The 13335-nt window shown below is 38.4% G+C and overlaps 1 protein-coding gene across 1 annotated transcript in view; it reads left to right on the forward strand.

The window, feature by feature from the left end:
- Positions 1–13131, forward strand: part of LOC149267097 (uncharacterized) — a 203381-nt gene extending 190250 nt beyond the window's left edge. Inside the window, exon 2 of the mRNA XM_089398069.1 lies at positions 12892–13131. The gene's annotated coding sequence lies outside the window, so the exon portion shown is untranslated. The remainder of the gene's footprint in view (positions 1–12891) is intronic.
- The last annotated feature ends 204 nt before the right edge of the window (positions 13132–13335 follow it).

Consider the following 13335-nt stretch of genomic DNA (forward strand, 5'->3'; position numbering starts at 1 on the left):
AAAGGAGAAACACTCAAATCCCCAGGCACATTACAGCTATTGCCCATCCCGGCCTCAATCTGGACGGAGGTTTCTATGGATTTCATTACGAGTCTTCCAAAGTCAGGAAACAAGTCAGTCATCATGGTGGTTGTGGAAAAACTTTCTAAGTATGCTCATTTTTGCGCCCTACCCCACTCTTTTACACCAACTTTGGTTGCTCAATCTTTCATGGATTAGATCTTCAAATTGCATGGCATGCCCACTTCCATTGTGTCTGATTGTGACCTGATCTTCACCAGTAACTTTTGGTAGGAACTCTTCCGGCTACAAGGTACCCAACTACAACTTAGTATTTCCTATCATCCACAAACTGATGGTCAAGCTGAAGCAGTCAACAAATGTCTAGAGACCTACCTTATGTGTTTCACTTTAGAAAAGCAACATCTCTGGGTACAGTGGTTACCTATATCCAAATGGTGGTATAACACCAACTATCATGCCACCACCAAAATGACTCCATATGAAGCAGTTTATGGTCAACTCCCTCCTTCCCCTACTTCTTATATCAAGGGATGCTCGAAGTATAAGCAGTGGATCAACTCCTACAAAATCGCACAACCATGCTGGCCCACCTTAGAGAGAATCTTCATCAAGCCCAAAACCGCATGAAGCAACAGACAGATCAACATCGCTTAGAACGCCAATTTCAAGAAAGGGATCGGGTATTTTTTAGGCTGCAACCATATAAGCAAACATCACTCAAAGAAAAAGGTTGTCAGAAATTATCTCCAAAATTCTATGGAACATATCAAGTACTTTAGTGCATTGGAGAAGTCGCCTACAAGCTAGCTTTGCCACCCACTACAAAAATCCATCCAGTCTTCCATGTCTCATGCCTCAAGAAAGTGATTGGGAACCATTATAGAATTCAAACCAGTCTACCTGAAGTGGATGATGAAGGGTCAATCTGGGTCCAACCTGAACAGGTTCTTGACACACGAGAATGGCACCTGTGTGGCCACACGATCAAGGAAGTCCTCATCAAGTGGAAATACACCTCTGGAAGATGCAACCTGGGTACCAGCCACTATCCTTCAGCAGTTTCCGCAGCTTCAGCCTTGAGGAAAAGGCTATTCTTATGGGGGAGGGCATGTTAAGGTCCAACCCTAACCCCCTTATTTATGTAATAGGATCGAGTCATAGTTATAGTTAAGTAAAGAGTCAATAAAGCCCATATTAATAATTGTAAGTGGTTAACCCACATTTAATGAAGGGACCACAGTTAGTTGCAAATGGGCCATGGTATTAGATAGATGGTATTAATAAGAACCACAGTATTGCCCCATGGTATTGCATGTATGAATCCTATAGAAAGGATAGAGACTCCCTCGAGGAGCATCGTGTCTTATTTTGTAATTGAGCACATCTCTATTGGAGGTTGCCCCCTCGAAGAGGCAAGTGAACATTGCTTTCTGAATAATAAAATACTTGCTATTATTTCTCATTGTTATATGTCCTGGGTATATTTCTTCGCATATTTGGTATTCTGGTATCGTCTTGCAGGTTAAGAGCATAAAACGATGTCTTCCGCCCCTTCTTTAAGTCGTCCTTTCTGCAGCGCCGATTGCTATTTTCCGCTTAGATCTGGGTCATCGATCTACCAAATCTAACGGTTGTTGTGCCTTGATTGTTTTTCATGGTTTTGGAGTGTTTTTTCCTCCCAATAGTGTATTTTTGCCCTTCCAAGGGCTCTCCTCTTACGCCTATTTTGACCTTTAGATGATCTTGAGAAAATCTTGAAGATTTCAAGAGCATTTTTGGATCCATTAGCATTATTTTAAGAAAATTTGGAGACTTTAAGAGCATATATGGATCCATTTTTGGGCTTTTTTCCAGCGAGGCTAACACTGGCTCCTTTTGGGAATGAAATCCTCCCTGTGAGGTTTCAAGGATCATAGATCAATGCCTTTCCTGTAACAACAAAATCAAATCTTCCTCCTAGTGTTCCATTGGGCATGGAGTCTATTTTGCAATGAAATAAAAACTGAAAAAACATATTTACAATAACAAGGCTTTAAAGCCTTAAACGAAATAAAGTTTCAAGAACCGCCCATTTACTGGGCTACCAAAGGTATCTCCTCCTTCCAAACTATGCAGAATAAATGTATTGTTCTGCTAAATTTGAGCGATGACAAATGGACCTGTCCATAAGGATCAAACTTGCCATTATTACCTTTCTTTTATTTAAATGCATCCCATTTGAGGACCCAGTCACCAACTTGGAAATTGTCCACTTTTTCCTTCCTGTCAAAGGTTTCTTTTATTTTCTTCTGATGAGCCTCTGACTTCTCAACCAGCTGCTCTCTGATCTGCTATAGTTCAACCAAGTTATTCATTCTTCTCACCATTTTATTCTCTTCACCTTGTTCTTCTTGCAAGAATTTAGCCACAGGGAGAATCAGCTGGATAGGGAAAACAACATCAGTGCCATAAACCAACTTAAATGGAGAATTCCCTATGGACGTTTTGATGGTAACTCTATCATCCCATAGCACAAACTTCAACTTGGAATCCCAACTCTTTTTTTGTCCTCTAACAGTTTTTTGATTACCCTTACCAAACTCTTGTTAGATGATTCTGCCAGGCCATTGCCTTGAGGATAATATGAGGTAGAATGCACCACTTGAATGCCCATGGATTCAATCATGTCCACCAATTCTTTTGCCTTGAAAGTTGTTGCATTATCCGTGACTAGTTTGGTTGGGCAACCAAATCTAGTGAAAATATTCTCCTTCAAGAACTTCATGACAACTTGATGATTGGCATTCTTAGTGGGTATAGCCTCAATCTACTTGGTGAAATAATCAGTGGCTACTAAGATCCATTTGTGCTGGCCACTGGAATGTGGGTTGATCTCACCTATAAAGTCGAAGCCCCACTGCTGGAAGGGACCATTGACATGTATTGGCTTTAAGGGTAGAGATTTTAGCTGTGGTCTTCCTACAAACCTCTGACACTTGTCACAAGATTTCACAAAAGAAAACACATCAGAGAACAGAGTAGGCCAATAATACCTAGCCCTTAGGATTTTTGGGATGTGGTTTTCCAATAATGATGCCCTCCACAGATGCTAGAATGGAATTGGTGTATGACTTCCGCAAATTGTTCTTTATCTAGACATCTCAAGAGGATTCTTGATGGGTCTTTCCAATAAAGCATATTTTTATTTATGCAGAATTTGGTTGATCTGAGTTTAATGGCCCGAGCTTGACTTGAGCTAAGCCCTGGAGGGACTTCTAGCTTTTGCAAAAAATGAACTATGCTGGAATACCATTCACAGGTGGCTAGATTTTCAGCCAGAGATTGATTCTGCTTTTGCTTTCCTGTTGCTCCCTCTGTCTACTCATCATCTGAATTTAAACCGATGCAATTTAGGTCTAATAAGCTGCAATTTTCTTCAGCGATAAGTTTAGCCAAGCACTGGCCTTTGAAAAGATTAGCAGGCTTCAGCTCTATGTTAAACTCTATGAATTTTTCAATCCATTTAGATCTCTTTCCATCAATATCTGGTTGAGTTAAGACATCTTTTACTGATGTTGAAGGTACATATGCAACTACTTTGGAATGCAGAATATAAATTATGAATGCCTTTAAAGATATTATGAGAGCATAAGCTTGTTTTTCAATAAAGTCACACCTTAGTTCAGCATCCCTTAGAGTTTTGTTGAAAAAGGCCACGCGGTGCTCTATGCCTTCATTATTTTTCTGCAACAAAACTGCAGCAAGTGTATCAGAAGAGGTAAAAGAGAAGATACAAATCTCCTTAGTGTAATCTGGGCTAATTAGGGTGGGAGCTTCCATGATAGCTTGCTTGATGGCTTCAAAAGAGCTTCTTGAAGCATCTGTCCATTTTATTTATGATCCATTCTTTAGCATGGAAGTGATGTGCTTTACTAATTCTACAAAGTTTGGAATGAACCTCCTTACAAAGCTAATCTTACCCAGGAAGGATTGAATGTCCCTTTTTGACCTTGGGATGGACAATATCTGAATTGCTTGAACCCTTGCTGGATCAATCTTCAAACCTTCAACAGAAACAATATGTCCCACAAGTTTGCCTTCTTCTAGGGAGAACTATGACTTCTTTGGGATCACCGAAATTCCAAACTGTCTGCACTTTAGGAAGACCTTCTTCAAATGCTGTAAATGGTCTTTGTGACTGCTGGAGAAGATTGTTATGTCATCAAGATAAATAAGGACAAAATTGTCCTTCTCTCCCACAAAGGCTATGTCCATGGCCCTCTGAAAATTAGCCCCAGCATTCATCAGTCCGAAAGGCATCTTGGGGTACATGAAAGTGCCCTAAGGAGTAGTGAAGGCGGTCTTTTCCTGATCTTTTGGATGTGCAACAATCTGATTGTAACCTGAAAATCCATCTAAGAAAGACATGACTCTAGCCCCTGAAACTCTTTGCAGCAAGTGTTCCATCTTAGGCAAGGGGTAGTTATCTTTTTTAGAGAACTTGTTCAGATTTCTGAAGTCAACACAAAGCCTGATTTCTCCATTTTTCTTTCTCACTACCACAAGGTTAGCTATCCACTTTGAATACCTTAGTGGAACTATGATTTTGGCATTCAATAGCTTCTTAATTTCTTTCTCAATTAAAGGCAATAGGAGAGGGCTGATAGGTCTTAATTTTTGCTTAAAAGGGATGGTGTTCTTTTCCAGTGGGATCTTATGCTAAATGATGTCTTTGTCGTAGGTTTTAAGGTCGTTGTATTCCCAGGCAAAAATATCAGTGAATTGCTTCATGACGGTGCAATACTCGGAATTCTGGGAAGAGGACAAATGAGTGGACAGATTTATGTATTTCGAATGGGTCGGGCTCCCTATATTGTGTTTACGAACAGCAGACTCATTTTCTGTTTTGGCAGGCTTATAAGGCACATCGTTATGATCGAACAGCTTCTCTAGAGGCACCAATCCCTTTGGTATATGGTTACTAGGCAGCTGGACAATGCTTCCTCAGCTGATCTCATTTTTTAGCTTGGACTGGCCACATTCTTCCATGGTTTCATTTTCTTGGTTGATGTGCGCTTCAAAAAATTCCTCAACGACTTGTAAAAACCTGTTAATTTCATCATCGTCTTCAAAAACTTTCCAATATTTGACATTGTCAGGCAGAGACGGTCTATATTTAACCTGAACTTCATACGTCAATTTAGGAGGCAAAGGAGGAATAAACGTGCTAGCAGACACAACAAGGGAGTTGGCAAGCTGGTTCTTCATTCTTGGAATGTAAGAAATGCTGAAATTATTAAAAGAATCCTTGAGCCTCCATACCTCATCTCTGTATGCTTTCAGCCTTGGATGCTTTGCTTGGAAAGTTTTATTGACCTGCTGAATGATGAGGTCTGCATCTCCAAACACTTTCAGGCCTTTGATGCCCATTTCTTTAGTAGCGCTTAAGCCCAAAATCAAAGCATCGTACTATGCTATACCTGAAAGGTTAATTTGAAAGATAAATGAATGTATTCCTATGTGGGGGACACAAGGACTACACCTGCCCCTGCAGCTTCCTTAGAGCAAGCCCCATCAAAGAACATGTCCCAAATCTATGGGCCTTCTTCCTCGGCGATCTGGAAAACTAGTTTTTTAAGCTGCGTGGAGGCCAACTGGTATTCTTCAATATGAAGAATACATGCTCCAAGATCAGTGTCAACAGCATAGATGGGTTGATTAGTGGGATTCCTTTCATCGCTAATGATATAAGCCAACTGAACTTCTTTGTATAATCTCTTGCTCTCACCTCCGAAAACTGGGACAATAGCATAGGATAGATCATTTTGTAATGATCCACCTAATCTCTCAATCCAACCTCTGGAAAGTAACATGCCAAACTTGCGGGGTCCATCTGCTACCACAATATCCATCATCATGCTTTTCTTGGGCAGCTAAGACAAAGTGATGGCTAAGTCCTTGATTAATCCCAAACATTTCACTTTTTTAGAGTCAAAATAAAATAGGTCATGATAAGGCTTGGTAATGTCAAGACCCAACTCATTCATGACAACCTTGGGCATTAGATTATGGCTGGCTCCAGTGTCCAAAAGGCAGTTGTGAAGGATTTTATCATGAATAGTCAGAGAGACATAGAATGATGGGGAGTAGTCTTCACAATTTTTAATCATTGGGCTGAGAATAACAGCTAGCTTGTCATCTTGCAAATTTACATAGTCAGTCGACGCTTGGATGGCTTTAGGCTCAAGGGCCTCGAGGATGGATCTTTTGAAGGACTCATTCATGACTAGTTCAATCAGAGGCATAGGTATTCTTAGCTTCTAAATTTATGATTGAAAATTGAAAGGAGAAGGAGACTTGTCAATACCTCTTACCTCATGAGCTAGAGCTTTGAGGATGATAGGATCAACTGTTGGTCGCTTCTGCTTATTAGCTTGTTGTATTGCAAGGACAACAGCTCTTTGAATAGGGGTTTCCTTGGCATTATTCATCTTCGAACTCAGATTATATCTTTGTTGATCTTCAGTTTGTAGAACATCCTCACCATCCCATTATTGGTTAATTTGGTCATTAAATAATGACTTTTCATAGGCAGCTGAGGTCAAAAAGGAGGCATTGCCTTTGTCTTCTAGACAATGAATCTCATCATCTTCTTCAAACTGTTCTTCTTCCATGACTACATTCTGGAAAGGGGTCTTCACCCTTTGGTCTTCATTGGCATCTTTGCTTCTTTGCAAAATCTGCAACTGCTCATTAGCTCTTCTATATGGATTTGGATTTGGATTTGGATTTCTAGGAGCAAAGGTATTAGGAACTCTCCCTTTCCCATGGTGTTTCTCAACATTTAATTTGGAGATTTCAGAGGCTAATGACTCTATCATTTTGGTCATTTTATCTATCTTGGGATCTGAAGATGATGAAGACTCGCCTCTCTATCTTCTTCTATCAACATTTCCCTTGAGCTTCTCTGCAACCATGATGTTTGATTCCACTTCCAAGGCTGCATCTTGCATGTCAGTCAAAGTAGCACATCGCCTCTCCCTCAACAGTAGGCAGAAGTCAGAATCAAAAGTACTGGCATAGGTGAGTTTAGCAGAGGTAGTAGTGGGTTTTACTTCAGCTGGTATCTTGTTGTACATATGGTTAAACCTCTTATTAAAATCAGACAGCAACTCACCATTTTCCCTCTTTAAGTTCCCAAACTTAGTGTGGTAGTAGAGGAGATCCTTCTTGTCACCCCAATGCTTTAGGAATGCATCATCTAAAGCCTCAATATCTGCTATAGATCTTGGAGTTAGTTCTCTGAACCATTTTCTAGCCTCTCCATCTAGGCTTTGGACAAAGACTCTCATCCACACATCATCTTCACTAATGTCCAGGTTATCAACATAGCTATAGAATGACTCAAGATGTTCTTCAGCTATAACACCTTCAGTCCCAGTGAACTTAGGCCTATATTTTTTATATTCTTCAGTAGGCATGGCGTTCAAAGGAGTGGGCAGTATTAGAGGTCCATACCTAACAACTATCATTCTTTCCATTTTGGTGGGTGTTTGTGGTCCTGCCATAGCTGTGGTGGCTATAAGAGTACTGGCAGTCTAAATGATAGAGGGCTGAGGAGTGACTAACAAAACTAAAGGGTTATGATGGATAGGAGGTGAGGTTTCCTTTGGGCTTACAACAAAAGGAGAACCTAAAGAATAAGGAGCTTTATGAATCTCTGAGAGTTTTTCTTCACTGCTAAGATTAGATGCTATACTCTCAACATGTATTAGTTCTATTGTAGGATTTTCTTGAAGAGATATAGAATATTTTTTAGGTTTACCTGAACCCGATGCTCCTTTCTGCAATGCCTTTCTTTATTTGATGATTTTTTCAGGGTCAGAAATTGGATTATCTTGTGATTTCTGAGGATTTCTCTGAGTATGCCTCACAAACTGAGCCAGAACTATGAAGTGGAGTCGCTAAGAGGTTCAGCCTCCAGTAGAGTCACCATATACATGATTACAACCAAAAAAGTGCCTAGACTTTGTCTATCATCAAAGCTGGATCTGTGTCGTTTCCCAGGGAAGCTGAGCTTCAATTTCCTCTCCCCGACAACGGCGCCAATTATGTTATCACTCTAGGAAACTCTCCTAGGTTGCAGCTCGGAGATGCCTGGTAACATATAATCTTCAATATTGTTCTTAGAATTATTGGAATGGATGATGGTCTGGATCAAGTCAGATAACCATTTCAGATCTATTCTCACTCAAGACATGCATGAACACCCTCAACAATACAAGGCTTTAGACCACTAATGCTCAATAGTTTATAGATTTAATGGATAGATGGAGAATACTAACTGTACCAGGGATTGCATACATAAACACATATGAATGGCCAGCTATAGGAAGTAAATGAGACTTGCAAATCTAATTCATCAATGCAGAGACAAGATGATAGTTATCTGGCATTAGACAGCAGAAAACATGAATAAACTATTCAAGTGCAAGCATAGAACAACAGAGAAAATGGACATTGAACATATAATGGCAAAAAGAAACTTATATTGCTAAAATGAAGATGAGAAGCTTGAAGGAACAAAGTAGCAATGATCTCCAAAAGTTGAACCCTTGCTCCATTTAGTTTACAGCCTTTTATAGGCCTTTTACAATGCTCCTAAGCTCTCAAAGGCTTGGAGTCTTAATCTATCCTCTTTGTCCCTTAACTATTTGATTCCCTGAATAGGCAAGCATGGCTCGGAGGTTTTCTCCTTCTGACAAAGGAATAACCACCTTTAGGTAGTTTGATGTGTTGTCTGGGAGCTCTCTCATGCCAGAGATGCCCCATGATGTTTGTTTTGATGAGCTACGCTGGGTTGTTGATGCTTCTATTTGTTTTTGGCAAGTTGCGCATGTTGTGGCCCTTTCAAATGTTTAACAATGCATGCTTTCTGTTAACACAAAACAACGCTGCCATATTGTGGACTTCTGCCAAAAATAATGATTGTTTCTGTTTTAAACAGAAAACACAGCAATATTGAGAAATCTCGCCCCTCTCTATCCTTTTCGGACTTCAAAAGTCCTCAAAAATGGTTTATTCCTCTATCGGGTTTGGCCTTCGGGTCGCTATCACCTATCGCAAGTGGCCTGGTCCCTTGCTTCCTTTGTATTTTGAATTACACTTGAAAAACTCTGAAAACACTTGAAAATGGCCTTTGGTGGACTTCAAATATTATATATTTCACTTCCCGGACCCTTTCGGGTCCGGGCTTCATCGCTATCGGTGCTGCCAAGTTCCCCTTTGTATTTTGTTATACAAAAAAATACATTGAAAAGGCATTGAAACTGGACCTTTTGCGGACCTCAAATATTATTTAGAATCTCGTTAGGTTCGCATCATCGCATCGCCCATACAAAGGTATAAAGGCTCCACCCCTTGGTGCTGCTCTGCTACGATATAGCGATGTGATCTGATCGCAATCACTTATCGCTCATGCCCAAGGCCCTTACTTAAATCGTCGATGCGTCCGCCGATGCGACCCACCAATCCGACCATCGAAGATCGCTGATCGGCAGTGTCTTCTGCCCCTTCTTTAAGTCATCCTCTCTGCAGCGCCGATTGCGATTTACCACTTAGATCTAGGTCGTCGATCGGCCAGATCTAACGGCTGCTACGCCTTCACTGTTTTTCATGGTTTTTTCATGGTTTTGGAGTGTTTTTGCCTCCCGATAGTGTATTTCCACCCTTCCAAGGGCTCTCCTCTTGCGCTTATTTTGACCTTTGGATGATCTTGAGCAAATCTTGAAGATTTCAAGAGCATTTTTGGATCCATTGGCATGATTTTAAGCAAATTTGGAGACTTTAAGGGCATATATGGATCCATTTTTGGGCCTTTTTCTAGCAAGGCTAACAGGAGGTATAAAATCTTGACATATATCTTGAGCTACTTTATCAAAACTAAGATTGAATTAATCAATATATTCATTCTCTCTTCTTTCAATTTCTTGTAATGCATTTAACAAAATCTAGGATCCTTTGACGCTGGCCATTTTTTAAAGAAATTGGTTTTAATTTGAGTAAATCCACTAATGCTATTATTAGGTAAACTAACAAACCATTTAGCAACATCACCATTCAAAGCAAGAAAAAAACATTTCATGGTTACATCTTCATGTCCACTTTTAGTTCTTCCATTTCTCTAGTAAAAGAGTCCCAAAAATCATGTGTAGAAATTTAATGACCACCATTAAAAATTGGTACTTTATCAATATTATTGGGGAGGGCATGGGGTTGACCCTATATTTGAGTTAAATTAAGTGGTTTATGCAAATCCATTAATCAAGGTAAATCCATTTTATTATTGTATATGTGTTCTGTTGAGATGTACATAGATATAAAGATTCATGGCTTTCTAAGAAATATCTAAGTGTAACTAAAGAAGAATGCAATTCAATTGAATTTTGTTCCTTACTCTTAGCTTATTTTTTTTTTCTTTGGTAAAATACCTTAGGTTAGGGAACAAAAACAAACTCGCCTTTGGTTGAACATATTGTTGTGTACCTTTTTGTTTGAATGGCTTTTGTTGAAGCACCCTGAGTTGGAGTTTTTAGAGGAGATCTCGCTGATTAGTCCTTTATAATAATCTCATCAAAATGCACAAGAATTAAATACAATTTCACCCAAGTGGAATAATGTTGTATGAAACTAGGTTGAAAGAAATTATCCCTAGTAATGGGACCAAAAAATGTTACCAATATTTTTAACAAAGTCGATAGGGTCCTCACAACCTCCCTATATGGTTATAAATAGGGCAAGGACACATTGTCACCTCGACCCAAGCCCTTGTTGTTTAGGCTCAACAACTCCTAAAAGGCTAAGGGAGGAGTCCCTAAATACCCCCAACAACTATGTTTTATGTCATTTCCTTGTATGGAGTCAATGGGGTGGAGTTATTCTTGAATTGTTTGTTGTCCAGTGTAAAAATAATGTTAAAAACATAACATATTTCTATCCAATATATTAATAGACAAATACTTCAAATATAACCTATGTATTTTGGTCTATTAGAGCTATCCTAACTACATATGTGATTATATATTAATTATGAATCTATTTTAAAGGATGTTTGAGTCAAAATAACTTGATGTCTTATATGATAATCTATAAAACCAACCTAAAATCGCAAGGACAACAACATACTTTTTTGTAACAGCCATTTTACTGTATGAAAAAAAAAACTCTAGGGAGTTACCAGAGAGTGTAGGAGGGATAAAGGTGATTATAGAGCCTTTGGGGCCTGCCCCTTATTGCATTTGGGATGAAAAAGAAATTTCCATCTAGCTGGAAATTAATTTTCAGATTTCTGGGTTATGTTTAATAAACGGAAATTTTTTTAGAAAATTATGATACAATTTTGATGGCTAGAAAATAAATTTTATTCAACTCTAGCGACTGCATGCCACTTATTTTAATATAATATTTATATTTATATCTCTACTCTAAAGTTATATGATTTAAAGTAGTTATATGAAAGCAATGTTTGTAACCGGATAATAACGGCAACCATTCTTTCGTTACAATACATTTTATACGTTATGACAGAATTCTATTTCTCGTCAATTTCTCGAAAAGCCTTCCTTTGATACGCCATCGATTATTCGATTTTTCATCTTCTTCTCGAAATGATATTTATTTCATCGGCTACGCTCTGAGGTTGGGACTACGACTGAGACTGATTACGACCGATTACTCGCTGCGCTTCTCTGGACTTTTTCTGACATTGATGTGAGGTTTTTTTTTATAGATTTTATTTTAATTATTATTTTTGTATTAAGTGGATGTGTTTCGAATCAATAAGTGTGATTCATTAGAATAAGTTGATTTGTCCAAATTCTCAATAAAAATCATATCTTAAATGCAACTACAACTAGTGTAGCGCTCTGCTACTTTTTTCTACTTCCAATCACACATTACACCTCGAAAGACCAATATTGCTTCTGAATTTCAAGGCTTCTTCTGTCAGGATTTTTCATTAAAATTCTGAGAAAAAGTGTCATTGGATTCCATACCTTTCTCGAGGCTAAATCTTTTTTCTCTACAAAGCACACCATGTCGCCTTCTTTGACACCGTGACTGCCATTTGCATCTTTGTTCCATGCAAGACTGTCCTCCCTTTTCCTCTTGAGAAATCTTCAACTGTAGAGTTTCTTTCAATCTCAATGGACTAATTAGAGATCATTTTCCAGGTTTGCAATGACTTGGATGGGTCTTGATTTTCTTCCTAGTAGTCACTGTTTTTTTTCATCCTGTCTTTTTTATCTTATTCCTGACTTCCTTTCATTCTCCTCGTCTTTGAATAGTTTGTGGCCATTCCATGGATCATCCCAGAATAATACATTGGTTCCTGATTTAGCCTCCCTGAAAACAAGGTCAGATATGGTTTTACATTTTTGGATATGCTATTCCAGATTGGTAACCTTTTCCGTATATCTCTGAGCTTGATCATTTCTGTCGGTTTTAAAGATTTTAATCTTACTATTCCTGAAGTAATCTACAAAACGACTTGGTTATAAAATTGACTAGCTTTAGCCTTTTATTCAATTAAATAACATACACTCCTAAAAAATGTATTACTTCAAACTATCAAATGCAATGAGGAAGTAGTTTGTACCAAATGAATCATTAAAACATTATAATGTGTCAAATAGCCTTACAGTCCATAAGAAGGATTAGATGTTAGTTTATGATAATGATTCTAATTTGCTTTTTATGGCTGGTTATAAGTATAACTACATATGTACTTTAGTTTCTGCTTGAATAGGTAAGGGGTTATATTGTAAAATAGGTTAGTGATTATTGTTTCTGCATTGTTATATGGTAAACCAATCTTTGTTTCCTGTGCAGTACTACAATGAAGAATGGAAAGAGATGACAACTCAGAAACTGTTTGAAAAGAAAAGGTGGCAGACGGTTATCATCTCACTTTGATGAAAAGTTGATTCTTCAAGAGAGAATCTTGATCTCGTTTATGCTCTCTAGTTTTAGTTTGAAAATCTAGACCTTTGATCATAAGTACATGCACTTTGAAAACAGTGGGAGGTGAAATGAAACCATTTAGCTTTAGGTCAACTGAAGCCATCTTGTGATGTTAATTGAAACCTTTCAAAAATGTATTCACTACACTAATAACATATGATTTTGGAGATTGAAATATTGCTCATCTTGGCTGGCAATATAAGCTGTTTTGCTGTTTTTTCCCTTTCATTAACTGCAAGTGAGAACATTATCTCATTCTCGTACATTATTTTCTTTAAAAAAGCTTCACGCCTTTCAATCTTCAGCTTATTT

The sequence above is a fragment of the Pinus tabuliformis genome, chromosome 6 (genome assembly GCF_031772625.1).
Source record: "Pinus tabuliformis cultivar Carrire ecotype Pingquan chromosome 6, CPIR1, whole genome shotgun sequence".
Lineage (NCBI taxonomy): Eukaryota > Viridiplantae > Streptophyta > Pinopsida > Pinales > Pinaceae > Pinus > Pinus tabuliformis.